Here is a 24,754-nt window from a genome sequence, read left to right as displayed (position 1 = left end):
CTGACGTTCCTCTTCTGAGCTCCTCGGGGGTTTTGGTAGGGGGTTTTGGTAGCGATTGGGTGGTAGATCTTGTTACTTGTAAACTGGAGGCACGGAGCATTTACTCCTAAATTTTGGTTAGGAGCGGTTAGGAGAGCGACTTTTCCTAGAACATGACCTTACTGAGAAAACCTCATCTGTGGTCCTGGTCCCCATAAATGGTCCTAAAGGTCCTTATTTCCTTCTTCTTTCTCGCCACCCTTAACCTCAGTTCTTGGGAAAGAAGGTTACTGAAAAGGACATGTTTATACAGAAATGCTTTTTGTTCCCCTTTCCATCTGTCTCTTAACTTCTCTGCTGCCTAATCCCCCACCAACGTTAACATTTAAAAATTAATCTGTAAAGCATATTAATTCTATTAATGTTATTCTTTCTAGAAATGAAATCTGAGTAATTAAAGCTCTATGAATGTTTACCAATCCTTGTTAAAACTGTTGCATCAACATTCTCATAACTGTCTAAGGTTATCACTTCCTAAATTTATCACTAAATTCCTAATTTTATCACTAAAATTATCACAGATACTTTTTTTGGAAAAAAACTCTCAAAATCAAGACAGTAGGCTGATGCATGCTGAAACTCTTAGTGGGGACCTCCTCCTTTTTTGTTGCTTTTGCTGGGTCTCCAAGCACGGAGCCTTCCTGTCAGAGCAGCCCTCTTTTTCCCCTTCAGAGGGAGATGTTTACAGCTCTGGTTTACTTCATCTGGGATTGTTGCCACGGAGGACCAGAAATCAAGCATGACACGAAGAAAGAAACACTTCTGGGAACCTCACATGCCTGGCCGCCCTGTTTCAGGATGCTCAGAATCTAGGGTTGTAATTCCACACATATATTTACCCCCTGTGGAGTTTCCTGCCTGTTTTAAAGCAGCTAACCTTAGCCTCTCTGTAGAACCATAATCAGGAATGTTTAAGCCCATCTCTGTAAGCGCTAGATCCTCTCCAGCACTGCTCAGGGAACTTCAGCCGAGCCACCTCCTGTCCACCAGGTGCTGAAAGTCTGAAGCCACGCTCCAGGAGACGAGTTCCTGAGTGCAGGCCTGTTCCTGCCACGCCCGTGTGCAGTGTTAACTCGGGGCCGGGAAGGTGCCCTGTGCCAGCCAGGGCGATGCCACCTCCTGCTCTGCTGAGAAGATGAAGACCGTTCAGTTCACTTGTCCTTTCTCACCAGGGACTCCTTCCCCACCTAGGGTGGCCTCTTATCTCTAACACAGCCGCAGCCACACCCACCCACACCCCAGGCTCCCAATGACCAATGCAGTTGACCCCCCTCTCCCGGTCGGTCACCCGCAAACCTCCTCACTCCTCTGCAGCCTGTTTTTGCTTCATCTCATCACTTACCAAACGTTTGTTCTCATTTGTACTCAGTGTTGAAGCTTGCTGAAGGCGGGGTTTCCGTGGAATGTGTGTTCTTGAAGGGAGAAACAGCAAATAAGCAACTACTTAGATAGACTAGTGAATGCTTCAGTAATTAATTAATACTTAGATTAATTTGTAGTGATAAGGGTTATGGAAAAGGCTGACAGGTTGATGGGATGGAATGGTAGGAACGCTCCCTGAGGTCCAGCTGTTCAGGGAACTTTATGAGAGTTGGGATACGCATGACAAGGAGCCAGACTGAGTCTCTGGGGAGAAGCATGCATCAGGCAAGGCTTCAGTGCAAAGACCTTGAGGTGAGGACGAGCTAGACAGGTCCCAGGGAAAGAAAGAGAGCTGTGAGGAGAGGGGGGAGGATGAAGTCAGAGATGCAGGCCCAGCCAGGTACTCTAAAGGCTCGAATCTCATACGGTTTTAGCCCAGGGAGTGATACCACCTGATGTGTGTTTCAGTAAAATCTTTCCTGCTTCCATCCCATCTCCACCGGCCTCGGGGCTCCGGACTCACCCCCACTTGTTGGGAAGGGTGCCCTCAGTTCTGCCCATTGCACTCGGGCCCTGCTGTATGCATTGCCCCCACCCCCACCACGTCTGCCGCCCGAGTTCAGGCAGTCCCAGCACCAACTGACCGACCGTGCCTGGGGATTCAGAGGATGGCTCAGACTTGCCCTGAGCTGGACTGAGCGCTGGGCAGAGAAGAGAGTGCGGTGCTCACTAGGCTGTGAGACCCTGGACAGACTTCTTACCGCTCCTGCCTTCAGTCCCCTCCTCCTTCAGTTGCTCTCCAGCTGTCAGCCTCAGTGGTCAGCAGCACTGCCACGGTAGCAGCATCTATTAGGCACTTGCTGTGTGCCGGGCTTAACGTGTATCACACTGGCTCCTCTGAGATTGGCTCTGTCATCATCCCCATTTTACAGTGGAGGAAACTGAGGCACTGAGAGGTTCAGTAACTTTCCCAGAGTCCCAGCTGGCGTGTGTGGCTGAGCCCAGGTTGACAGTGGATGGTCTGATAGCCCCGTGGTCTCAAATCACTACATTCTACTGCTGCATGCAGTGTGCATGGCTGTTCCTTCCCACCACCTGACGGTCCTGAACGAGGTCCTCTTCCAGGGTGGTCAGCCCAGGGTGCAGCCCTCACCAGACGCTCCCTGCTGACACACTCGACTTCAAGCAGTGAGCACACCTGTTGAGTTCACCAAGTTAAGGTAGCATCTCCAACATCAGCTAAGCTGGTGCTCACCCCTCTTCAGGATGAGCCCCACAGTCCTTTCTGAGTCCATCTGTGAAAACCTCCACTCTGGGCACATCCACCACCTGCCAAATAACAATCAGTAATAATAGTAGGAGCAAGTGTTTATGAATCACTTCCTATGGACCTGGCTTTCTTTTTATTCTTATTTTACTGATGGAGAAACTAAAGCACAACTTCCTTGAGGCCACAAAGCTAGTAAATGGTAGAACCAGAATTTGGATTCAGGCAGGTTGGCTCTGGAGACCCTTTAGAGTATATACTTCTTTATACTGAAGAATTCCCATCCCTGTGGTTTCCACATGGTGGTCCATACTCTATTCCTTGTAGCCACAGAATGGTCTAATTTTATTAACATAGGACAGACCTGTCAATATTTGAAGACAGTTATCATGTCTCTTTTGGTTCCAAACCACCACACCAAGCTCCCAAAGAGCAGTTCTACCCTGAGTCCCCCTCTTGCTCCCAGAAAAGCACAAAGAGTGCTTTATAATTCTCCATCCAAATCCAGATACTTGTGAGAGGCAAGGGAGTACAGTTAATAATTATGCTGGGACAACAGGCATAAATGTGGACTGTCCTGGGCAAACCAGGAAGTGGTTTACCCTACCCCCAGGCCACAGCAGAAATGCCACCACTTGGCGTGCCTTCTGAGCAGTCTGTTCAAGTAGATTATGGAGAAGTTGAGCTAACTTTACACAGATACACTATTGATGGGAAATCAGGTTTCAGGAGCCTTCCACTAGTCGGACTTCTTGATGGAACAGTGTTGGATATGAGGTCAAGTCCCAGGGTTGCTCCTGTGACCCTGGATGAGTCATCTCCCATCCCGGGCTCACTGTTTTCTCATCTGTAAAATAGAGGTTGATGATCTGGAAGTCCCTTCTAGTTTTAAAACTCTGATCCCATGTCAGTCTTCCGTACACAAGTAAAAGTATAAGTTCTGTCTTTGAAGCCATGAAATAGAATGTGGAGGGTTTTACCTTTTGGCTCAGAGGTTAAAGCGTCTGCCTCCAATGCGGGAGACCCGGGTTCGATCCCTGGGTCAGGAAGATCCCCTGGAGAAGGAAACGGTAACCCATTCCAGTATTCTTGCCTGGAGAATCCCATGGACGGAGAAGCCTGGTAGGCCACGGGGTCGCAAAGAGTCAGACACGACTGAGCGACGGAACGGAACAGAACGGAACCAACTTATTAGCCAAACCCCAAGGGTAGATTTTGAGAGTAAGATCACCTTGTCTGCTTTTGGGGCTGTCAGTGAAATTGTGGTGAGCACTGTTTTCTTTAAATAAAGCTTTTCCTTCTAGACAGCTATGGATTTTTTTGAGAGAAACATAGGAGACAGAAAATGACCTCCATAGAATGTGCCTGTTGACTTACTGAGAAATTTCTTTATTAAAACAAAAAATTTACATTTTATGTTTCCTAAAACCTGTGTCTCCGAAATAATTTCCAAGTGTTTTGGCATAGTTTATCCCACTAGATGCTCAAATGGCCGTGTAAGATAGGTGTCACCTTTGTTTTCTGCATTTTGAAGCAGAGGCTCAAGGTTACACAATGACTTGTCTGAGGACGCACAGCGGGGTAGTAGTAGCGGGGCTGCAACTCAGATCACATCCCAGGGTCCTTGTCACAGGGGCAGCACACATAATCTTTGTCCTGCACTGGTGGTTTTCAGTACGTTTGAATTTTCTAGCAGAGAACTCGTTTTTCTCAAGCAGGAGGCAAGCTTCTCTGGGTAAAGGAGGGTGTCTCTGTCTTGCGTGGTGTTCTGTGAGGGGATCCATGGAACCCCGAGCCCCCACAGAACATGGTTTGAACAACCTCGCACTTTTCCAAGGTGCCTCACACTGTTTTGCCCTTTGCAAGGATGTAGAGTGCTTGTGGGATTCTGCACAATTTTATTGTACATGAACTTGTTGCATTTAATAGGCTTACCTGTGGTTCTAAGTCATTTGATCAGACATTTGTGGGACTTGGGTCAGCTGTGTGGACACAGTCTTTGCTAGGAGATCTGCCTCCCTCCTTTCCCATGCTATCCACACCCTGCCCTAACCCTCCAAGGCTCAGTTATGGCCCTTCCCACCTTGTTTTCACACTTTGCTCTGCTGAATCCCAGCCCCACCTATACCATTTACAGACTCCCGTGTCCTTTTTGGATATGACTTGCCTGCCTTTGTCATTCATCTACCCACCCAATAAACGCTTATTGACTACCTAGTAAATAAAATCATGTGAACAAGCCCAGTCTAGCAACTGGCATGTAAGGAAAACGAGTTCCCTTCCCTACTACCAAGCGTAGTACCCCTTCTTTCTTTGTGTCTGAGATGACTGCCTTCCCCATGACAATCTCCCAGGTCCCTTCTCTTGAGAAACCCTATTGCTCTTAAGCCAGCCTCTTCTCTTACCGTGAAGGTAAAAATGAGTTGCTGGCTCATTTTCACTGCCTGCATATCCTGCCCTCTCTCCATAGTCAAAGCACAAGTCTCTCTCCCCCCAGAAGTTACTCCGCAGAAGAGGGAAAGTTAGAGAACAAGCTTTCCATTCTCTGGGGTTGCTGGGTCGCAGGGAGCAGCCAAGTGGCATCTATTCACAGAGCCCCCTTATCTAGGGGGAAAAAAAAGAGTGGGAAATAGTTCCCATTTTTAAGTCTGGATTTTGCTGTCTCTCAGCAGTGTTTAAAAGGGGCTGATGCTCAGTTTCATCAACCGACAGAACATTTAATAAATGCTGAAGGTTTATGTTTATGCTTAAGGATCCGTTTCTCCTGCTTAGTGTCTGCAGCTTTGCAGTCACTGGGAACTGATCCTTCTCTTTCTAAACATGTGACATTTAGGCCACCAGATTTTTCTTAAACCTACTTCTTCATTCTCTACCATGTAAGATTTATTAATTGGAGATAGTTTTGAAAGACATGATACATTGCAAAACATACATCGATAATTTTACCTACAAGAGATCATTCAGAAACATCAGAGCATTAGTCCAGTATAAACTATTAGAAAATATTTTTGACATTCTGCTTTTTGATTTTTGTGAAAGACAGATACTTGGCTTAGATCCTGTTTCTTATATAACGATACTTTTTATTTCTGAAAGAGCAGTAATTATTAGAAGCAGCAATCCAAAGTTCCACCAAGCTGCTATAAATTTAGCACTCTTTCTCTTCTTTCTGCAAATCTACAGAGCTTTTAAAAATCATCCAACCGTATCCTGGGTTATGTAACAGTGCCTCAGCTGTCTCCATGGGGCATCAGTAAATGTGTGTATGTAATTGATTGGATGCCTGGGCTAAAGTTATGAGTAGCTGTTTTATTTCTACTGATCATTTTAGTTACTAGTCAAAATTGGCCATTTTGTTCTTTGGGTGATTTTTCACACTGAACTGAACTGTTGCTGAAGTTGAACTGATGTTCAGTCCAGCTGAGCTGGGAGCCCCACAGTGTTCTAGTCTGCCCTGAACACAGCAATCCCCATGCCCTCATCTGTAGCTTTGGATTGACACTGCTGGTAAATAAGAGAACACAGCAGAACAGGACGGGTTGGCCACATGCTGGTTTCCTTTCGTGTCTTAATGTTCACATCACATCCTTGGTTGGACTCCTTAACTTTAATGTCAGACCTGGAATCCTTAAAAAAAAAAAGTGGGAAATTTTTCCTTTGGAAAATGTCTTAAAAATCAAAGAAAATGATGGGATAAAATTGTGATATATTCTAAATGAAAGCTGGTGGTGTGAGTTCCTCTATATCCTTTTAATTTTCTGCTCTTTTTTTGGATCTGTTAGAAATATTGACTTGTCATTGCATAAAATTTATTCTGTGAAATAATTTTGTATTCCCTTTCATTTATACATTGAGTTCATTACAGTTATATCTTGGTATGCAACAAACCTTCCCAAAATTTAGTGGCTTAAAACGTCAATCATTTCATTGCTTGCAATTCTGCAATCTGGCTGGGCTCAACTGGGCAGCTCTTCTGCTGTTCTTGCTGATGGTCAGACGGGAGCTGCATTCAGATGGCAGGTTAGCTGGGGCAGAACTGAGCTGGGCTTTTCTTCTTCTCCAGGAAATGTCAGGACCTCTTACTTTCCAAGTGGCCTCTTCATGTGGTCTTTCCATATGGTATCTTCAGCAGGATTGCTGGACCTTTTCCATGGTAGTTAGGATCACAAAAGCAGAAGCTTCCAGGCCTTCTTAAGTCTCATACCATGACTAGCAGGTTCTGCACGTTCCTTTTTTTTTTTAAAAAAAAAAAACAAAAAACAAGTCAGAAGTACAGCCCAGTTCCAAGAGAGGGGACTATACAAGGTGTGAATACCAGGAGCCAAGCTTCATTGGAGGCCACCATTCACTGGAGGCATACTCTGTACAATATTCATTGGAGGCATACAACATTCATTGGAGGCATACTCCCCAGGCAAGAGAAAAGAGAAAACATGGCTCCTCTGTGGAACTGGAGAAGTTCTGTGTGGCTGGAGAGTGGAGTGTAGAGAGTAGAGCTGCCTGGTGTGTTTGTGGGGGTGAGGAGGAGTCACACCTAGGGTTTGTGAAACAAAAGGCCCATGAACTAACCAGGAGCCTCATCACGTATCGAAAGCCTGGTAAGCCATATTAGGGTTAGACTTGGCTTCAGCTGTGATAGGAAGAGAACTGTAAGCAGATCTGCCTTTCAGAGAGATCATAGCTACATCATGCTGAGAATGGAAGGACCTGGGCCTAGAGACCTGAAGAAACTGTTCTGGGACCAGGCAGGGGAGAGTGGTGAATGGCTCAGGGGATGACTCCAGGGATACTGAAAAGGAGAATCTACAAGTCTGGGCAATTGGTTCATTGGTTATGGGAGTGAATGAAAGGGCAGAGGTGAGGGTTACCTTCAGGTTTTTGGCTTGGGAGGCCAGCCATCTGCTTCAACAGGAAGCCCTGGAAGAGGGACAGGGCTGGATCCCATTGGGGTGGGCTGGAAGGACCACAGAGAGCCAACTGCAATGTACCAAGTTTGATTACTTTGGGGTTTAGTCCATGGCAAACCTTTTTCAGACTAATACATTGTGAGAACCTTGGGTGGTGCTTCTTCCTTCCTCCCCTCCTCTCACCCACCTTGTTGAAATCTGCTTCTCTCTCCTCCTGTGGGGAAGAGAAGAATGACCGGGACTGAGGCAGGAGTGTCCAGGGATGTCACCTTCTTGAACCTTTCATTCTTAGGGCAGTGGGTTGGAAACACTGGTGATGAGGAGTTAGAGGATTTGCGGTTGGTGACTGGCTGAGGACAGCACGAATCACGAGTTGAGAAGTGCAGAGGCAAGGGGATTTGGGATGAAATTGGAAAAGAAGAGGAAAAAAGCTCTCCAGTTAAGGCAAGGAAAATTAGTCATTTGCGGAGGAAATACAGAACAGAATAGAAAAGCAAGGAGAAAGAGATGGCTCCACAGCTATGACCTGTCACAGAAGACTCTAGAATCTGGTTCTTTCATGCATCCTTTTCACATCTGCATTCTAGAAGTTAGAAAAGCAACATAAACCTTTTCCTGAAAGCCTCAGTGGGTCTTCAGGTAAACATTCTTGTTATATAAAAAGGGAAACAAGTAGTTAATACATAAAGGTAACCTCTAGTCCTTTTGTGGAAGAAAAGGAATTTAAGAAAAGGACCTGCATACAAACCAGTAGAGTCAATTTTTTTAAAAAATTGTTGTCTGTTCTCAAGCGATCTGACAGAGAAATATCTGTAGCCTGAGAGGATGGGGAGAGAGCATGTCCTTGTGATCAATTTTTAATAAACATAAATGGTGTAATAAATTATGCATGGGGGAGTGGTATAAAGCATTAAACAATGAAGGATAAATAATTTAAATGATTAAAAACTGCCTCTGTCATTTGATGTATGAGAACTCTCTGAATTTTCTCTTCAAGGAAATAGAGGAGGATTTTTTTTTAAGGGAATTTTTCAAAACAGATTTTTTTTTTTAAAGGGAAAATCAAGTGTTGATCTGCCAGGAGATGGTGTTGAGCACAGAAATGTTGATTTCCTTGATTCTATGTCTTGTGCTCATTTGATAAATATGTGAGTTGTGCCTTGCTAGTGGATTGTATTCTATCAGGGTGATCAATGGTGGAGGCACTGTCTGTCTTCTCGAAGCCTGAGACTCCAGATCTCTTTCCAGGTGTCCAGAGAAATGTGGTCTGGGTGCTGGAGTACAGCAACCTTACACGGTCTTAGACTTACAGGATTCTGAGTAGAAGGGACTATCTCTGCATATTCAGTGCCTTAGGTAAACTTCCATTTCCATCCCTGAATTAGTGTAACTGGATGGGTTCTAACCAAAGAAGTGTTGACCAAGTGTTTACACAGCCCCCTTCTTGTGTACCACTCATCTATGGTTTAGGGGAGCCACATTCATCAAAAGCACCATATTATACCATGCAGTGGCTGAGAGCATAGGTGTTAGGATCAAACCCTATCTGGGTGTGACCCCCTCTCTACTGCTCACAAGCTGTTTCACCTTTGTCAGGTTAATTAACCTCCCTGAAGCTTAATTTCTTTATTTGTAAAATGGGTTCAGTAATACCCCCAAAGGACTGTGGCACATTAAATGAGATACAAATGTCAGTGGCTTAGCTCAGTGTCTGCAACATGCTAAATGCTCAATACGTGTTTATTATTAACTAGCAAATTGTGTATTGAGTGTTTTCCAGTCTCAGAGGAGTGTGAAATAGACCAATAGAACTAGGACAAAAAACTGTAAACTTAACAAATATCTGCACCTAATTTGAATCAAAGTTGTGGTCTAAGAGCCATTTCTGAAAAGTGCAGTATTTTATAAAAAATTGAATGCAGATATCTTAAGGACACACATGCTCCAGTTAACCCCACTCTGCAATATTACCATCAGCTTTTACTTCTCTACCTGCTCTGATAGAAACTTAAATTTGCCACCTCAAGCTGAAAAGTTAGTTCTATGAAGTTAAATTGGTTTTAACTTAGTTTCCGTAAGTGTTTCAATATAACTTGGGGCATCTGATTGCCATAAAACCTTTATGGAAATAGGGGGAAATGTTTTTGACTCAACTGAATACTTTTTATAAAATTAAAGGCAAAACAAGCCAACAAATCTGCCTGTTGTTATTCCAACAATTCCAATAATACTTTGTTGCTATTCCAAATTAATATGTACTTAACACCCAAGTAGGCATTATATTACAATTGAGAAACTGATTATTTAGAAATACAGTTGCAACCATTTGTGGTTTTAATTCTGAAAACACACTTGCTAATCAATAAAAGTTCAAGTCCCAAATGTTGTTGCATCAGACACAGGGAACTGAAGACTCATTGTAGATATTGAAATCATGGCTACAGGTATGTTGATGCTTCTTCCAGTGAGAGATGCGTTTGTGTCTTTTCCTTTGACTCTGGTGGGGAAAGGGGATTGTACTTCTTTGACCAAGAGAGTAAGACAGAGTGGCCCCATGTGACTTTCAAGGTTAGATCATAAAAGGCTGTACTTTGGCCTCACTGGGAACACTTGCTTTCGGAAGCTTGAGCCACCAAGTAAGAAGTCCAACTAGATGCTAGGAAGGCTAGATATAAGTCTTGGTGAGCCCATCCTTTAGCTTTCCCAGCCTTGCATCAGACATAAGTGATTCCATCATGGAAGTGGATTCTCTAGCCCCAGTCTTCTCTTGCCCTCAGCCTATCAGTGATCCCAGCTAAGACCACAGGTGTTATGAAACAGAGAAGAGTTGTCTCCATCATGCCCTTTGGAAATTCCTGACCCATAGAATTCATGAGGATAATGAAATGGTTGTTTGATGAAGCTGAGTTTTGGGCTCGTTTGTTGCACAGCAGTAGATACCTAGAGCCCTCGCCCACCAAGGAGGCCTGGCTACGTAGCTTGGGTAGTTACTGTATCACGCCATTGTGTTTAGAGGGTTTTGACTGTAAGAACCACCTGGTCCCATCAAAATGTACCATGTTGCTGCTAGGTTTTTTCCATATAAGAAAAACATGGGAGAGTGAGCTAATCAGTTAACAGATATGTGTGCAATTTAATAGCTTGCTCGGGAGAGTATGTTACTATTTTTCATTTAGCAATAAGTTCATGTCACCACCTCTAAGTAGAAATAGCAGCTTTCTTCAATGATGATGAATTAGGCAATGCATTAGAAAGCACTTAGGATTTCTTTTTTTTTTTTTAAGGTAACACTGTTGATACACATAAACACTTAATGTCATAATTATTATATTTTAGGTTAATGGATAACGCTAGTAGTTCGTGCTGTTAAGAGCATTTACAAAGCAAAATTAGGCTATTAGGCCCGACGTAGCTAGTGCTTCAGAAGCAGCTCAACTGTGATAACAGTAATCAGATTTACAATCAGTGTAGTGGCCTTTTCGTGAACAGATAAATCCATTTGAATTTTGAAAATCAGGGTATGGCAGATCACAGGCCAGATCCTTTCTGAGAGGCTGTGTGGAGAAAGCTTTATTTTTTTCTAATTGTTGTATTTTCAGCTCAGCCTACAACAGAGAAATTCAGCTCCTTGTGGGTCAGAACTCATGTTTCTAGATCAGAGGGAGGAAATTCACAGCACGTGAGATGCCAGGAAACTAGGCTGTCCTTATACACGTAAGTTCACCACAGTGCTAATCTCATCCATGCTGTTTGGCCATCTCATGCGAGTTCTCACGGCAGGCCCCTGCCTGGCCATTCCTTATTGTCCACCCTTCTGAAGGTAGCCCACAGGCACCTTGAACCAGAGTAGTGGTCACCAGCGCAGGATGGCTGAAGATTGGCTGCCTTCTATTTGTCAAAGACTTTCTATCTTGTTTGGCTTCCTATTTCTCTGTTAAAAACATTGTCAGGAGGTGTACTGCTTTGTTTAATCCTAGAAAGAAAACTGAGAAGCTAAGGAGTTTTATTCTTTTTGAGAAGAGCAGTTGAGGTGGTATTATGATTCAGTAAAAGTAAAAGGTCCAAGAAGCACAAGTACAGGAGATCATGGAAGGAGGGACAGAGGGAGTGTTTATGTCCAGTTTTGCCTTCAGTTCAGTTCAGTCGCTCAGTCGTGTCCAACTCTTTGTGACCCCATGAATCACAGCACGCCAGGCCTTCCTGTCCATCACCAACTCCCGGAGTTCACTCAAACTCATGTCCATCGAGTCGGTGATGCCATCAGCCATCTCATTCTCTGTTGTCCCCGTCTCCTCCCGCCCCCAATCCCTCCCAGCATCAGAGTCTTTTCCAGTGAGTCAACTCTTCGCATGAGGTGGCCAAAGTATTGGAGTTTTAGCTTTAGCATCAGTCCTTCCAATGAACACCCAGGACTGATCTCCTTTAGAATGGACTGGTTGGATCTCCTTGCAGTCCAAGGGACTCTCAAGAGTCTTCTCCAGCACCACAGTTCAAAAGCATCAATTCTTCGGCGATCAGCTTTCTTCACAGTCCAACTCTCACATCCATACATGACCATGGGAAAAACCATAGCCTTGACTAGACAGACCTTGGTTGGCAAAGTAATGTCTCTGCTTTTTAATGTGCTATCTAGGTTGGTCATAACTTTCCTTCCAAGGAGTAAGCGTCTTATAATTTCATCGCTGCAATCAGCATCTGCAGTGATTTTGGACCCCCCAAAATAAAGTCTGACACTGTTTCCACTGTTTCCCCATCTATTTCCCATGAAGTGATGGGACCAGATGCCATGATCTTCGTTTTCTGAATGTTGAGCTTCAAGACAACTTTTTCACTCTCGTCTTTCACTTTCATCAAGAGGCTCTTTAGTTCCTCTTCACTTTCTGCCATAAGGGTGGTGTCATCTGCATATCTGAGGTTATTGATATTTCTCCCGGCAATCTTGATTCCAGCTTGTGCTTCATCCAGCCCAGCGTTCCTCATGATGTACTCTGCATATAAATTAAATAAGCAGGGTGACAATATACAGCCTTGACATACTCCTTTTCCTATTTGGAACCAGTCTGTTGTTCCATGTCCAGTTCTAACTGTTGCTACCTGACCTGCATACAGGTTTCTCAAGAGGCAGGTCAGGTGGTCTGGTATTCCCATCTCTTTCAGAATTTTTCACAGTTTATTGTGATCCACATAAAGGCTTTGGCATAGTCAATAAAGCAGAAATAGATTTTTTCTTGAACTCTCTTGCTTTTTTGATGATCCAGTGGATGTTGGCAATTTGATCTCTGGTTCCTCTGCCTTTTCTAAAACCAGCTTGAACATCTGGAAGTTCATGGTTCACGTATTGCTGAAGCCTGGCTTGGAGAATTTTGAGCATGACTTTACTAGCCTTAAGATATATAAATTACTAGGCAGGTTAACTTAGCGTTGGAATCAGCATTTTTCATTTTGAAGTTTTCATATTTTGTGCATACATGCAGTAGACCGTTTATAAAACTAGTGAACTAGACAGTGTATTTGAGAACGAGGGATTCCACTCTTCTTTGGTGTTGGGAGGCAGTGATCTTTCATTCATTAAGTAAACCCCTGCAAAGTGCCAAATCATCTCTCTCTCCCGACCCCCAGGTGGACTGGTAAGTGGGGTCAAGGGAACCACTGGTCCAGTGGAGGGAGGGGGCAAGCCTCTACTGGAGGGTCTGGAAGGAAGAGGCTGACCTTGAACCAAGGCCAAGATTGGCTTTGCAGGAGACAGAACACCTTTCTCTCAGGTGCTTATTGCCTAAAGTGTCAGTCTTTAGAGACATACTGAGAGATGGGAAGTCATTTCTTTATTTCAGTACATATTTTCCGTATTGTTTTTAAGACTGTGGTAGGGAGCATTTCATTAGAACATTTTCATGTGTTAAGATAGTCATTCATCTCTCGGTGAGCCTACCTGCTCTTTTCCTTTAAAAGGAGCAGTAATGTTCCAAACTTCCTTTTAAAAGACATGAAATTATCACAGGTACTGGGCCACAATAAAAGACTTTTTTTTTTTTTCAAAACTCTATCTCAAATCTTTACTTCATCACTTGGTGTAAGGAGAATATGAGAGAAGGACGTGCCAGAAGGCATGGTGGCTTATTACTGAGCCTTGGAATCACTGCAGCAGCAGAGTTTCTGAGCTGCCATTGTCAGGATGAGGAACCACCGTGAGATAAAGACATTTGTGGTCCAGCAGAGTTCAGGGAAGTTTACAATTGTGGTTAAGGTAGAAATTCCCTCTATTGGGAGTTAATCTTGATCACTGGGGGTTGACTTCCACATGAAGCGGCCAGCTGCTATTTATGAGCCCTGGAATGTGAATGATACGTGTTTCTGAAGACTGGTACTATACCCAGCATGGCATGCCAGTGACAACCATAGCTTCACAGCTTTCATCTCAAGAGAGATTGTGCAGAATGGTGAGTGACATGGCTGCCACTGTATTTATTTTCTCTTTCCTTTCAAGCATAAAGAGTTGGATTTCTGTAAATAAAATATATCTGTTACTGCAACTTTGCAAACGAGAAACATAACCCCACGATGTGTCCGTGCACTGCTAGCGCAGTTGGGTAGTGGATTCCTGGAGTTTTTTCCTTTACAGTTTGGATAGCAAGACAGTGTATCATTAATGACAGCCCAGGGTGGTGGTGGTGTTGCCTTGCTTTATTTGTTTTTATTTTTGTAACCTTAAATGCCTGTCTTTAATCAAGCTAAATGAATTATTTTTAACCTGAATTTATACATTTAGTGGTACATTTAGTAGCACACTACTGGTCACAACTTATATGCCCCCTGCATATTCCTTACTGCTTAGGAAGGCTTTACACCTGTTAGGTTTTACACCTATTTACACCTAGTCACTAAAAATTTCAGTTTATTTTGATGAATATTACAGTTCTTGGTGGTCATTTTCCAATAAAAAGGGAAGTGTAACTTATTAAAACAAAAACTATAATCAGTTCATTGTGATATGCCTTTAATTCCTATTCTGCCTCCACTTCCATCAATGTTATTAATGATCCATTGTGCCCTGAGGTTAAAATGCAGTTTATATAAGATGTTCAGGAAACATTTCAATAAACACACTACTGTTATTAGATAAAGAGATGATTGATCATTGTTGTACATCAATTTGTGCTTGGAAGTTAATTAGTAGTTGCTTGTGGCTTTCAGTGCAGGAAGTAAGAGAGATGTCATGTCTCTCATATCATTGAGAGATGTGCAACAGTAATTCAGCAAATGTCCGGCCCTTTGCGACCCCATGAACTATAACCCACCGGGCTCCTCTGTCCATGGGATTATCCAGGCAAGAATATTGGAGTGGGTTACCACTTCCTTCTCCAGGGGATCTTCCCAACCCATGGATCAAACCCACGTCCCCTGCATCTCCTGCATCGGCAGGCAGATTCTTTACCACTGAGTCACCAGGGAAGCCCAGTTCAACAAACAGCACCTTGTTTTTATTTTAGGTACTTCCCAAAGCATCAGCTTTATTTCTAGACAAAGAAAATAATAGATAATGGTATATACAATGTATTGTTATTCAGAATGACTGTAAATATTAATAAAATCTTGAGAGATGTTTATCATTTGAAAGGTTACCTCATTTATAGAATTATGTAATTCAGCCTGTCTGTAGCCACTTCAAAATCTAAATCATAATCCAGAAAAATATGTGATAAACAGATGTGGTTGGGTTTGATGTTCGCAGCTGGATATGACCCACACTAATTGTAACCTGAATAAATCCTGAGGTCCTACATGGTGCAGATCCTGCTTAGAGTCTCATTCAAAGAAAACATCAGAAAGCCAGATAGCCTTGAAGAGTGACATATCTGTTTCATCTAAGTTTTCCAAAAGGCATGGCTTAAAAGTGTTACACTTTGCACCACAGAAACAGTTCCTTCAAAATCCTGTGTAGCCATCTGCTTCTTTCCCTACACTCATGGCCATTTCTAAACATCTCTTTCTCATCCACAGTTTTTCACTGGTTATGAAACCTTCATCATTTAAAAAAAAAATTTTAATGGAGATATAATTCACAAACCATTTTCCTCATTTTTTGATCAAATACAAATACATCCAACTCTTCCAAATTTAGAAGCATAAATGCTACTCCACTTCCAGGCTTCCTATTCTACTTCTTGGCTGGACTGTGCCTCTCTAGGATGACTGGAGGACCTGTAACTCCACTGCCCCTGATTTCTGAAGATCTTTTTATTTCCTGCTTACACAGCACCCAGAGATAAAGCCCATTGCTTGACTGATTACATTTCTTATGAGAAGTTCTAATGTAGAATTTCCTAATAAGATTTCCACCTAACAGTAATAGTAGCCACGATTTATGCACTGCACTGGCTGAGCTCTTTGAATGCATTGTCACACTCAGTACTCAGAAAGTTATCTCCACGTTACAGATGAGTAAACTGGGCCCCAAATGATAAAGTAATTCACTGTAACTAGTAAGTGATGGATCTGGGATTTGAGCCCAGGTAGTTTGATTCCAGAATCCTTCCTTTTAGGAGTGATGTGAGCTTGTTTACCAATTCTGCCCTATTCTATATGCTGTTAAATGTGGAAGAGAGGGTTACATCTGAGTAGGAAGATTGTACAAATAGGCAATTAACTGTTCTCCTGGTCCTATGTTATATATATGTGTAGGGAAAATACAAATCCTGAATTGGGGCTACAAATCTGCATAATACCCACTCATAATCTCTCCCGATAACCTTGGTTCACTTTTGAATTTTAAGATTGCCTTGCATTCTTCTTTTCACTATTCATCCTAAAAGAATGGAGCAACAAATGTGTGAGAGGGTCTTGGTTCTCAATACTGTCTTCCACCTCAGGAGTTCTGTATTTATAGGCTTCTTAAAACTCATCCTAGGTGAATGGCAAGGCTTTCTTTGTGTCCCTGCTGCTGCTGCTGAGTCACTTCAGTCGTGTCCGACTCTGTGTGACCCCATAGACGGAAGCCCACCAGGCTCCCCCGTCCCTGGGATTCTCCAGGCAAGAACACTGGAGTGGGTTGCCATTTCCTTCTCCAATGTGTGAAAGTGAAAAGTAAAAGTGAAGTCGCTCAGTCGTGTCCGACCCTTAGCGACCCCAAGGACTGCAGCCTACCAGGCTCCTCCATCCATGGGATTTTCTAGGCAATAGTACTGGAGTGGCTTGCCATTGCCTTCTCCACTTTGTGTCCCTAGCCAGTCTTTTTATGAGTCAGGGAGTTTGCCATATCTTTTCAATGTTTTGATCAATAACAAAGATGAGTGAGGGGCCTAGTTATTTGGAATTAAACTGCATGATATTGGAAAGGGCCAGTTTGTTTGTTGATATCAGGCCCTATAGTATGCCAAAGAATGGCTCTTCAATTACATCACAAGGACATAATCAAATGTACCAGAGTGCAGTGCATCAGCAAGAGAACTTTTTTGACCGTTCTTCTTTGTAGCTGTTCCTAGGACTCAGAAATGTGGTGCATGGTGTCTTTTTGCTTGACTGCTAATGAGGAAAGCCTTTGGCATGACATAATGCTCTAGAAGTCACTCAGGGTCAGTGTAGAAACAGTTGTTCTAGGTCCAGCTGAATTGTTTGACCTACATCGTGAAGCACTGACTACCAAGGGTGTACCTCGCTGCAGTTTCTCTCTGTACAAAATGCATGTGGTGTGCACGGGTTTAGCTTTCCCTGAGACAGAAGTTTTGATGTCAGACTTCCCTGCTGGTCCAGTGGTGAAGATTATACACTCTCAATGCAGCGGGCATGAGTTCAGTCTCTGGTCAGGGAACTACAATGCCACATGCCAACCAAAAAAAAAAAGTTTTGGTGTATATTGGAAATGACACTGGTTTGCAGTCAGAAGCTTTGGGTTTAAATCCCAGTTCTATCACTTACTTACTTGTTTGAACAAATCCCTTCAACTCTTGGAATCCCTTAGTCTCCCCTTTTGTATTATGAGAATACTTAAAAAAGATTTGCTTCATAAAATTTTATGTGGCTAAATTAATTTTTAAAATATGTTATAACAGAAATACTCTTTTAAGGTATTTAATCACTTCTTTGTGATTCAAACCAGGATCTCAGTCCAGTAAATTGAGAGTTAATAATGGCAAGTCTTCAAACAGTTGTTTCACCTTTATCCTTATTGCTTCCCTCCCACTGGGATTCTCCATAAAAAATTAAATATGGAATCTTAATGTTAACCTTTATTCAAACACATGCACAAATAGAAACACATACAAAGAATACCTGCTTAGGTGTTTTATGGCCAGAAGTTTCCCCATCACCCTTTCACCTATATCCAAGTTTTTAAAAAGTGGAAAACACCTCATTTTTAGGGGAAAAGGGGTGGATTCTTGTTGATTACTGAATTTTTTTAACTAGACACTAAGAAACTGAGAATTCTAGCCTCCTGAGCAGGTCTAACAACATTATTTCCTCAATTTGGATTTTTCATGTCTTTCAAGGATATGTTTATGTTCTTGTGGTCTTACTTTGGTGCTCTTACCTAATTCTTGATTAGATTTCTCAGCTGATGGTGACTTCTAGTGATTGGAAGTGAGATAGCAGGAAGTTCACCTTGAGAGCCTCCCTTCTACAGATCTCCAAAGTCTCTGCATATCTGAATCCAAAATTTGCACAAGCATTCCTCAGGATGTTCCTGGCTACATCCCAGCCACTAGGTTCTTGACTGCCCCTCTCCCCACATTCATCCCCATGATTTGTGAAAGCTATAGCCGGTTCTTGTTGTTGGAAGCAGGGAGGGAAGTGAATGGAGACCTGGCCACATACTCTTTAGAAGAGTTTCTAATGCCTGTGTAGCGTCATTCCCATATACACAAGATTTATTATTGTTATCGACACGAACCTACCATTAAATTTCCCAAAACAATGGACTGACCTTACCGATTGACAGGGTCTTACTATGCAGTTCTCTGATGTTCACCTAGAAAGGTTACATGTATTTTAACCTGTAGAAAAAAAGTATAATAGGGAGGATTTCTAAACCATTAGATATTAAAATACACCTGCAGAGCCAGGGGTGCTATGATGATATAAACCATAGTCAATCAGCAAAGATCATGAAAAAGGGAACAAAAACCAATATAACAGAATATATATGATAAAATGGCAAGCATAAGATAAGCATACAACAGTGAATGTGATTCAGTCACATTTAAATCCCTCTATTAGAATAAGGTTGATTAAAAAGATAACCTAGCTAAATACTGTCTTTAGAAGTGTTTGTATACCAAGATTATACAGAAAGGCAGAAAATAAAGGGATAGGTTGGTGAATTCTAACAAACAAAAATAGGAGTGTTAATATTAACTCTAAAAAGTGTAGGAGTAAATGTAAAAGAAATATTGAACAAGGTATAAAACAAAAGATATTAATCAAACAAGCTTCAATAACAATGAAACTTTAGGAACTGAGCATTTAACACTGAATTAGATAAAGCAAAATTTGTTAAAAATACAAGCAGAATAATCCAAATTAAAAATATACATGAAATAAAAATTTAAAAACACAAAGTTTTCCATAATCATAATGGGAGACTTTAACAAAATACTTTCAGAATTTGATCAAGCAGACAAAATTAAGTAGGAACAAAAGATCTACATAATAGTTATTAACCTAACCTAACAAATAGGAAATATATGCAGTCTTTCAAAAGACCATGGATAATTTCAAGAATTGATGAAATACCACACCACAAAGCAACTTAAACTAACCAAAAGTAGACATATAACGAAAACATAGCATTGAAAGTTACACAAGATGGCTGTTACCTCAACCTCCATCTGAGCACTTGGAAACTGAGATATGATCCTTTTAAATAATTTTTGGATCAAGAAGGAAACCACTACTGCAACTGTAGACTATTTTAAAATTAACAGTGTAAATAGAGTACATTGAATTATGGGGGATTATACTAAAACTGAAACTGCAATACTTTGGCCACCTCATGCGACAAGTTGACTCACTGGAAAAGACTCTGATGCTGGGAAAGGTTGGGGGCGGGAGGAGAAGGGGACGACGGAGAATGAGATGGCTGGATGGCATCACCGACTCTGTGGACATGAGTTTGAGTGAACTCCGGGAGTTGGTGATGGACAGGGAGGCCTGGCGTGCTGTGATTCATGGGGTCGCGGAGAGTCGGACACGACTGAGCGACTGAACTGAACTGAACTGATACTAAAAATATAGTTAGATAAAAATTTAAGCCTTTTATTTAAAGGACTGAAAAGCAATAAGTTTAAAATTTAAGAAGCTAATAACTGAAAAATGAAACAATAATGTAGGGGGGAGGGAATTTATAAAGCTTAATTATTTACTTTTATTGGAAAAATTGTGACTTTTTTCTAATAAAAAATTTGATTAGCAGTAATGCAGAAGTGCAGAGTTAACAGGACAGTTGCTAGAATGAGGCAGAGTTAATGGGGTAAAAGACACTGTCCCAGGGCCTTCCCTGGTGGTCCAGTGGTTAAGAATCTGCCTTGCAATGCAGGGGACACAGGTTTGATCTTTGGTTGGGGAACTAAGATCCCACATGCTGCATAATGTGGCCAAAACAAGCAAAGGACATTGTTTCTGTCCTCACTGTCACTTAGCTTTGGCTGAGATGAAAATCATGTGCAAAAATTAATTCGAGAATAGGACTAAATTCAGTGAAGTGCCCGTTTGTGAGTTATAGATAGTAAACCATCTACAGCAAAGAATAGCATTCAGCTCTGAGTCTCCAGCTTCAAACTTATCTGTGGCCCCTGAGCAGTTATTTAGCCCCTCTAATTTGGCTACTTAGCTGTGAAGTGGGGATCACAGGATTGCTGTGAGAATTAAATCAAAGTACACTGGGCCCTATCTATGCACCAGTTTGGAACCATGGATACACAGGGCTGACTTAAGGGACTTGAGCATCCTCGGATTTGTGGGGACGGGGTGGGGGGGTGGTCCTGGAACCAATCCCCTACAGATACCAAGGGACAACTGCATGTGGTAAGAGCTGCCTAAAAAGTCAGTGTGGCAACTCTTCCAACCTCTTCTGGATGCTAGTGAGATGACTAGGGCACTATCATTATCTTAGTACATTTTACACATGTCTCAGATGGTAAAGAATCTGCCTGCCAATGCAGGAGACCCAAGTTCAATCCCTGGGTCGGGAAGATCCCCTGGAGGAGGGCATGGCAGCCCACTCCAGTATTCTTGCCTAGAGAATTCCCACGGACAGAGGAGCCTGGTGAACTACAATTCATAGGGTCACAAAGAGTCAAACACGACTGAAGTGACTTAGCATAGCACAGGACAGAAAATAGTATTTAGAATATCCAAGTTCTCCTGCCTGGATGAAAAGATTGGACATTTTACCTGTGACTGAAATATGGCCATGGTGATTAGGTGAACAAGTTTCTGTCCATTAAAAGAAAAAAAAAAAACTATAAAGCATGACACTCCCAAAGCAGCAGCAGTTCATGAGTTCCCAGCTACAGAGAACAGAATACCCAGTTTTGCCATTCTGTAGTTGGATGGCTTCCCTGAGTAGAAAGGTGGAACATAGGAGGCCTTTCTGATCTGCTTCTGACCAGTAAGCACTTTTAGTTCTCATCCACGGGAGTGAGACATCATTCCTGCAGCCACTTAGCGCCACTGTTAGGCCCCTCAGGCATGATGATGGATTCCAAGATCTTGAAAAAGTGACATGGTAAACGTAAAAGGAGTCAAATATTAAATCCATTAAAAAGTTGAAAAGAATTTAACACTTGATGGGAATTTGTGATTTGAGGTAAAGTTAGATTGTGTTTGGAAATAGGTAAAAATCTGTAGATGCTACACATCAAACCACTTTAGTCAAAGTATTTGTTCAGTGGGGGAAAGAAAAATCAGTGAAAGTAGTTAAATAATGTCTATAGTCCAAATAACTAATTAACTGCTGTATTCCCTCCATTCCCAAGACACCATCAGCTGTGAGGTGTACCATTAAATTTATGACAGGTGAGGAGGTAGGGGCAAGGACATGGTATTAAATGTACACTTTGTTTCCAGAAATGTTAGAACATGAAAGAAAAAACATGTGTCTTGGAATTAAGGAAATGCAGAATCTCACTCGGTGTTTTGGTATTTTCTTGCTGGTAGAAGATAGGACTAAGTTTATAAAAGCAATTTTTAAAATACTTGCTAGAGACTTCCCTGGTGGTTCAGTGGTTAAGACTTTGCCTTCCCTAATGCACGGGGTGTGGGTCCAATACCTGCTTGAGGAGCTAAGGGTCCACATGCCTCGTGGCAAAAAACCAAAATATAAAACAGAAGCAATCTTGTGACAAATTCAATAGGGATTTTAAAAATGGTACATATAAAAAAAAGTCTTCAAAAATTCAAAAAGTGTTTACTAATACACAGGACAGAACTAATGAAAATTGAAGGCACATAAAATTTTTCTCAGGCCCATAGATTTATTTTCTTTCATTCATTTGTCAAGACAAAAAATGTCATGGACAGCTGGGGAGGTACTATATTTGATAAGCATGGAGAGTATTTTAGTGCCAGAAAATAACAAAATGCTCGAAAACAAAAACCAAGGAACAGAATATTGATAGGAGACTGTCAAAGGAACAAGGAGCCCACTGAAAGAGCTCCCACCAGCCAAAGGTGATTAATCTGAGCAACAAAGTTAGTAAAATTGTGTTGAATTATAACCCAAAGTATGAAATGAATATCTGTGAGACCATACTGAGATAAAAAATGACTGAAAATATATGGGGAGAAGTGATAAGTCTTCTGTGCAGAAAAATTCAAAATAATTTGTATAGATACTCCACCCTTAAGCTTTTCTCTCCAAAGTGTAACAGTATAGAAGAGGGTGAGGAGCAGCCTTCCATGGAGAATCATGACAAACATTACGTTGGGTGATCAAGGCCGTGATCAACAGTGTTAAATTACATTGACAGTAAATATACATGATGTAATGTGGTTAAAATGGCACTTTACCTCTGTGGTCTTCCTCTAAACAACCCAATCACCCTGTCTTATGATGAGAAAAACATCAGACAGATCCCAGTTGTGGAACCTTCTACAAAATACCTGACCAGTACTCCTCAGAACTGTCGAGGTCATCAAAACCAGGGAAAGTCTGCAAAACGGTCATAGCTAAGAGGAGCCTAAGTAAGCTCAATGACTAAATGTAATATGGTATCCTGGATGGGGTTTTTGGGACAGAAGAAGGACATGGGGGGAAATTAAGAAAACCTAAATAACCTATGGTCCTTAGTTAATAGTAATAATGTATCAGTTTTGGTTTCTTAATTGCTATTAATCTGTCATACAAAATGTAAGATTTTAATATCAGGGAGCTTGGGTACAGAATGAGAACCCGACTATCTTCTTGATTTTTCTGTAAATCTACAACTGCTCTAAAAGACAAAGTTGTTAAAATTCTTTTAAAGCCTAAAGAGAAAAAACAAAAATCGTGGACAGGAGGACAGGTTAGGGAGTTTTAAGGGATATTATAATGTATTTTGTTGAGCCATTGAAAATTCCACACAGAGCATGATTGAAGTAGAACATATGTAACTCCTTAGTTTAAAAAAAATGGAACTGGAAGCTTAGCCCAGAATGTGACACTTCTAAATATATTCAAGTCAATCCATTATTATTTATCATCCATGGAGCATTTTGTTTTTCCAAGATGCCAAAGTTTTACCATTATGCTTATTTTAAAGTGATGGCTGTGCTTTTAGCCATGTTGACTCAGATGGCTAATCTAACTGTACAGTTCAGTCAGAAAACCAGCCATCACCTGTCAGAATGGTAAAAACAGTTATGTGTGTTTTCAAAGCCAGAAAGCCACTCATGTGGTAAGACTGCAGTTTCGTGTTATCCAAAGTCCTGACTCCCAGGATCCGCTTCCTCCCTTGGTGTTCTCACATGGAAAACTTCTTTGGGGAATTATAGGGTCATATTTTCAAGACTTGGAACAGTGAGCTTGTCTACAGTTACCTTTCTAAAAAACAACCAAAAAGGAAAAAAATCACTTTAAAAGCATTTGGAAAAAAATAAAAGAATTACGCCAGGGTAGCCAAATAGAAACAGTCATTGGGGTTTCTGCACTGAGTCAGGTTGTATAAATTACAGACTGTTTTCCCCTTAGTCCAGGACATTTTTTCACTTCCACACACCACTGCCTACATCCATAAATTCCAGTATGTCGGGCCTCCAGAGAGCTCGAGGAATTATCAAAGAAGAGAGGGGATACTGACCACAGGAACAAGCAGGCTAGGATGGCATCCTGTTTGGTCCTGCCCCAGCTCTGCTCCAGGCCTCGTCCCTGTTGGGGGCACAGAGGGGCACCCTCCCTGTTGCTCTTGGCAGGCCAGCATCAGGGCCCCCCACAGCCAGGGCTTGTGTGCCACTAGGAACCCCATCCATCCCACAGGAAGATGAAGTCAACCCTTTCAGGAGAAACCAAAAGGCTGGCATATTTTGGAGACCAGCAAGGGGGAAATGTGTGCCGGTTATGTCGCCCCGGGAGGCAGAGAGTACCGTGTCTTTGTTTGCTGAACCCAAAGTTAGGGCACACTGTCTGACAGCAGGGCTGACTAGACTGGACGTGAACTTGAGACTGGCCCAGGATACTCAGGCTGAGTGGCCCTTCTGGCTGCATGGTGCAGAAGAACGTGAGCCAGGCCCTGGGTGTGCTCGTCCATGCTGGCGCCCTCCAGAGAGGATCCTGGGGACGCCCTGGGTGCAGCGCATGGCCGCCCTTCCTCAGCAGTCCTCAGGGTGGTGGCACTGGGCCCATCCTGGTGACAGGCCAGCGCCCAAGCTCCAGGCTCCACTGTGAGCTGGCTGCTCTTCCCAGGTGCCACCCTTCCCCAAGGTGGGGCTACCCAGGGGCCCAAGAGCCTCGGTCTGTCCCTTTCTCCCCCTCCTTATGGCATCAGAAGAGCCAGGAGCCCAGACACCACTGTCCCCTGCCTCCCCCAGCCCACCCCCTTGCTTCTCTCCTCTTTACCTGAGCCCTGGGGATGTCTGAGGCCAGCTGGGGACCCCTGTGGGGACACAGCCATTTCTTGAGACCCAGGGTTACCCCAGCATGAAGTAGGCAGGGAGACGATCTTATCACATGTCTCTGACCGCTCCTTGAACGAGTCAGAGAAGGTGCAGT

At 42.5% G+C, this 24,754-nt stretch overlaps 1 protein-coding gene and 1 long non-coding RNA gene across 2 annotated transcripts in view; one reads left to right on the top strand and one right to left on the bottom strand.

Annotated features, from left to right (window-relative positions):
- Positions 1-24,754, top strand: part of WIPF1 (WAS/WASL interacting protein family member 1) — a 130,446-nt gene that overhangs the window by 22,099 nt on the left and 83,593 nt on the right. The gene's annotated exons all lie outside the window — the stretch shown is intronic.
- Positions 6,761-24,730, bottom strand: LOC148778596 (uncharacterized). The gene is made up of 3 exons (XR_016035809.1): positions 24,602-24,730; positions 7,537-7,645; positions 6,761-6,897 (listed from the first exon to the last, which is right to left on the bottom strand). It is a non-coding gene; the product is annotated as an uncharacterized LOC148778596 (long non-coding RNA).

The sequence above is a fragment of the Moschus berezovskii genome, chromosome 2 (assembly GCF_049115385.1).
Source record: "Moschus berezovskii isolate FMDL1 chromosome 2, NW_MosBer_1.0, whole genome shotgun sequence".
NCBI classification, from domain to species: domain Eukaryota; kingdom Metazoa; phylum Chordata; class Mammalia; order Artiodactyla; family Moschidae; genus Moschus; species Moschus berezovskii.
Note: the sequence above shows the minus strand (reverse complement) of the source record. Positions and strands in the feature narration are given on the sequence as shown.